The sequence below is a fragment of the Bidens hawaiensis genome, unplaced genomic scaffold, assembly GCF_021521415.1.
Source record: "Bidens hawaiensis isolate Kalapana, Puna unplaced genomic scaffold, B.hawaiensis_p1.1 tig00018757_1, whole genome shotgun sequence".
NCBI lineage: Eukaryota > Viridiplantae > Streptophyta > Magnoliopsida > Asterales > Asteraceae > Bidens > Bidens hawaiensis.
Window position 1 is genome coordinate 270,240 of NW_027492846.1, and position 6,000 is coordinate 276,239.

Here is a 6,000-nt window from a genome sequence, read left to right on the forward strand (position 1 = left end):
GTTTACCATTTACATCGACCACAAGAGTCTCCAACATATCTACGATCAGAAGGAGCTGAAAATGCGACAGCGTCGTTGGGTCGAGCTGCTTAAGGATTATGATTGTGCCATCAAGTATCACCCTGGCAAGGCCAATGTAGTGGCCGATGCTCTCAGCAGAAAAGAAACCGATAAACCTAGGCGAGTGCGAGCATTACAACTCACGATTCACGCCAACTTACCCGATCAGATTCGCGATGCGCAACTCGAAGCCTTGAAAGACGATAATCTCCCATCAGAACTCATGCGAGGCATGAACAAGCAACTCGAAACCAAATCGGATGGGGTCCGATATTTCGAAAACCGGATTTGGGTCCCTTGATACGGAGAGTTGAGAACTCTAGTGATGGACGAAGCACACAAGTCCCGATATTCCATCCACCCTGGCTCAGATAAAATGTACCATGACCTAAAGGCACTTTACTGGTGGCCAAACATGAAAGCCGACATTGCCACCTACGTGAGCAAATGCTTGACTTGTGAAAGAGTCAAAGTGGAATATCAGAAACCATCTGGTCTGCTACAGCTACCGGAACTCTCAACGTGGAAGTGGGAACACATTTCCATGGTTTTCATCACGGGATTACCCAAAACACCGACGGGATGCGATACCATATGGGTGATCGTTGACCGGTTGACTAAGTCTGCGCATTTCTTAGCAATCAAGGAATCAGACAAAATGGAAAGACTGACTCGCATCTATATGAAAGAAGTAGTGTCTAGACATGGAGTGCCTGTCTCAATCATATCTGATCGAGATTCCCGTTTCACTTCGCACTTTTGGAAGTCACTACAGAGTGCACTAGGCACCCGCCTTGATATGAGCACAGCATACCATCCTCAGACGGATGGGCAAAGTGAGCGCACCATTCAGACCTTGGAGGACATGTTGCGTGCATGCGTGTTGGATTTCGGAAAAGGTTGTGAACCTCACTTACCTTTGGTAGAGTTTTCGTATAATAACAGCTACCACGCAAGCATTAAAGCAGCGCCGTTTGAAGCGTTGTACGGATGGAAGTGTCGATCACCTTTCTGCTGGGCAGAGGTGGGTGATAGCCAAATCACTGGTCCAGAACTAGTACTTGAAACCTTTGAAAAGATTGTTCAAATCCGAAACCACATGGCAGCAGCACGAGATCGCCAAAAGAGTTACGCCGACAAGCGCCGAAAACCTCTTGAGTTTCAAGTGAACGACCAAGTATTACTCAAAGTCTCACCTTGGAAAGGTGTGGTTCGCTTCGGAAAGCGAAACAAACTCAATCCATGATACGTTGGCCTTTACCGGATAACTGAGCGCATTGGTCCGGTGGCGTACCGACTGGATCTACTAACGGAACTCAGTAGTGTACACAATGTATTCCATGTATCCAATTTGAAGAAATGTCTTTCCGATGAAACCCAAGCAGTCCCTTTGGACGAGTTGCAAGTTGATGAACAGCTACGCTTCATCGAAGAACCAGTCGAAGTTTTGGATTGGGAAACCAAAACACTCAACCACAGCAAAATTTCAATCGTTAAGGTTCGTTGGAACTCGAGACGTGGACCGGAGTTCACGTGGGAACACGAGGACCAAATGATGATAAAGTATCCTCACCTTTTTGAAGGGTTGACCAACACCGAAAACCGCGAAAGCCGTCAAACCGTCAGAAATCACCAGAGGTATGAATTAAATTTCGGGACGAAATTTCTTTCTACTTGGGGATGATATGACAAACTGAAAATTTTCATGACTTTTCAGACACCCATCGCGACTTGACTCAAATTTTCCGGACGAAAATTCTTTCAACATGGGAATGATGTGACACTCGTCAAATTCAGGTTAACTCCGTTAATTCAAACTCCGTCAATTCAAACTTAAGATCATTTGATCTATAACGCACATCTCATTACATTTAAACCAGGGTTTTAATTGACGCTTGACAATCACTACACAAGAAGTCTTTCGGACTTTCACCGAAACACACACGAGTCGACTCAAACCGTTGGTGAACAAACGATGAATATTATAAACAAGTACTTGGTATAATTACATGTTGCGTTTATATGTGTAAATTGTGCTTGTATGTATAATATCACGTTATGGATGGAAAATATTAGTGTGTATTAGAATTTAACTAAATTAAACTTGAGGGTGCTAGTTGTAACATATGATATATTATCTTAATATATAAACAACATTAACATTAACCCTAATCCCCTCTCTCCCTCTCCTCTCACCTGACGGCAGCCCCCTCCCCTCTCCTCTCTCGTCGACCGAGCCACAAGGCGCACACACACACAGGTATACAAGTCGCTTTCAAGATTGATCGAAGAGTTAAGAAGCTAATTAGGTAATATAAACACCATATCTAATCCATTCTATCATTTAATTGTATGATTAAACCTGTAATCATAAACCCTAAGTGCTAAAAATGTTGTTTGTTGATGAACTAGGGTTTACATGCATGATTGTTAGTCATAGGTTAATTGTTTATTGAGTTTTGATGAAAACTGATGCTGGACAGATTATTGAATTCGTGTTTGGACGACTGTAAGTCGATGTTAATGTTATGTTTTGATGCGATTGTTGATTCTACAGTATACTAGGTCGAGTCTAGTTTCTGAAAAGTCCGAGTTTGTAATTTTTGGACGTATAAAAGTCTGTTTTTATTATTTTACAAAACTGTTGTGCAAGGCTGATTTGGGAGACCAGCTGTTAGGCTGTTTTGTAATTATCATATCTCATAAACTACAAGACCAAATGGGTTGGTTCCACTTCTGGAGGTTAACATGTTGAGTTAAGAACCTAACCCAATTGGTCTTGCATTAATTGGAATTACCATTTAACGGGAATAACAAATATCATTCTGTTGCGCATGATTCTGACTGCTGTGAGTTTACAGTAATGTTTTGACCATTGTGAGAAATCTATGTGGAATAAAAATACAATAAAAATAGTTCTGGAAACCTAACTCATGTGTGCTTTTGTGACGATTTTTGGGGAATTAATTGATGTGTTATGATCTGTTGAATAGAGTAATCTTTCAAGTAGAAATCTGTCTTGATAGAACTAGCTGCTGAACTATATGAAAATACATGAAACGTGCTTGTTGCTAGATAATTGCTATGTTTTTGACTAAATTGCCCTTGTGGGGAATGATAGCTAGTAATGTACAATATTAATACTTGACACGTAAGTAGTTGTTCACACATGTAACGTATCACCAATGTGTTTGTTGAGTCACACACAAATTCACAAACGAAACACGAAAACGTATCTCACGCATATGTATTATGTGCCGAGTCTAGAGACTCAATAATAGTTCCAACACTTAGAAAATCTCATTTTTGTTTTAGAACGCTAGTGAGGATTTTCCGTGACGCGCATCTCTTGGTTGACTTGTTTTTGAATTCTTCGCAAACAGTGAGTTTCACGTTCCCCTTTTACTCTTTGAAACGCTTTTTACTTGGGGGAGATAACATACTCCAAAACGCTTTAGATTTTGCTATTAGTTATATATCACTTGTAAGGCTAAGTGGCAAGCGAACCAACTAAAGTCCTTCATAACATCGAACCGTTTAATATTGGATAATAGCGAGTCACTGTTGAGTAGTACTACTGGGTTTGACAAACCCCACCCAACGCTAAACTCGACTGGAGGTCGAGTGGGTGTAATCTTGGCTAACACATTTTCCATGGTCGGGATAGACATGGTGGCAAGGCAATTGATAAACAGTCAGCTTCGGTGTCGAACACTTAGTAATACTTGTTGTATAGGCTCGCTACCTATCGATATACAATTGACTTAACATTATCTGGTAACGCAAAACGCAAACGCAAAACGCAAACGCATAACGCAAACACTTAAACGCAAACATTTTCTTTATTTATATATGTGAACTCACCAACCCCGTGTTGACACTTTTAGTATGTTATTCTCAGGTAGCCGAGGCGGGCGCACGGTATAGGAACATGCATTACATTGAACTCTATCGTTTTTGCAAACTCGTTTTTAAACTGTTATTAATTGGGTTTTAAGTCGTCCTGCGTGACGCAACACTTGGTTTATGATTTTACGCTTCCGCACTTATTTACACTTAAATGTTTCGTGGTTTGAAAACTTTACTTATGATGTTTGATTATAACTAATGATTCCGATCCTGTTAGTTCACACCCTCTGACGGTAAAACTCCGTTAGTGGATTTTGAGGGTGTGACAATCTCGGTATATATTTGTTAAACTTGTGATACGATAATTTAAATAACATGGAACTTAATGCTTATACATAGATGGTTTATTTGTAGGTAGTCTGTGAGGATTGAGGACGCAGTATGACTCGGGATTTTATGGTGCTCGTTTATTTTATTGCTTTTAATTTATTTGTTGAATGTTACAAGAGTTTATGTTGGATGATGTTATAGCTTATTAATGTTTAGTATTTTTTTGCTATGAATAAGCTTATTTAATATAATGATTTTTTATTTCATTCAATAGTTAATGTTATGCACAATAACTATTAGGATTATATATGTTGATGGTCTTTTTATTGTTTAATAAAAACCATTATTTAGATGTCCATAGCCGTATCGTAAAATTGTGTATGTGGATGTTTAAAAAAGGGTTGTATAATATGATTTGTTAGGACTTCAAATTTTTGACCTATTAAACGTTAGAACATTGTAAAAGTGTCGTAATATGTTTTTTAGGACGCTATTTAAGTTGTTCATAGACATATTATCAGACCATAAAATTTAGTTTTATAATCTTGTTTGGGATATTAGGACACTTTTCTTGGTAGTATAATGTTCCATCATATGGGTCCTATAAATTAATTTTTAAGGACGCTTGTATGCGTATCAAAAGTTTACAATTTGGTAAGCACGTGTCAGAACAAAGTGTCATAATATGTTTTTATTGGGAAGGTTTTTGGGTTGTTAATGAATATATATTGCGACAATAAAATTGGTTTCATAATCTTATATGGGATATCAGGACGCTTTTTGAGTTTCGAGACTTATTACGACCCCTTTACATGAAACGCTTTTCTCGTTGGTCCTATTAAATGAAAGGTCCTATAAAATAACATTTTAGGACGCTTTTGTGCGTACTAAATAGCCCTTTTTGTTGTAGTGATTAAAAATACGGGTTTTCGCTCTCATGGACAGATTGAGGAAAGTTCTTTTTAAATTGGGTATGCATTGTGTAACACCCCGGCTAAAGCGGAATACGCCCGTGTGTGACGTACATATTGCTCAAAACACATGTGTCACTATAAGTGACAATATTATCATTAATTAATTAAACATCAAGAACACAAATTTGTAACAAGATACAAGGAAAATACAATAACAATTAACAACTTGCCCATTTATTAATATAACCTAAGTTCTAGTGTCTTCTCCGTTTCATCCTCTAATAATTGTACATGTAATATATATATAAAATAATGTCAACTAACTTAATAGTTGGTGAGTTCATACAGTTTAAATACTACATAAAAACTATATAATTCCATGAAAACTTTTGAAAAGCAATAAGGGTTCTTTACACTCGAATCAAATAACATGAGTGTAAAGAATAAATGAAGGTCTTTTCCAGTTGGGATTGTGCACCAACGTACTCAGATCGGGGTCCCTTTTCCACTCGAAACACGGTCCTGAGTGCAAGGGGGCGTATGATCATACTTATCAAAGAAATTTGTGCCCGTAATATTTGAGCAAGTAACAAGTAAACACACAAGTCCATGATGCGAATTGTAGTTTGTAATAATGAAGAATATGTAAATGGGTTTGAATACGATATATATGTTACCCCCAAAAGTAGTAAAAGAGTGAAAAGGGGGTGTGAGAAACTCACCTTGAAGTTGAAGACAAACTTGAAATAAAACCAATAGCGCGTAAATGAAACCAAAGTAAATGAACTTCACGAACTAGAATTAAAAGTACAAAATAAAATATTAACTAACAACTTATAAAAGTAAG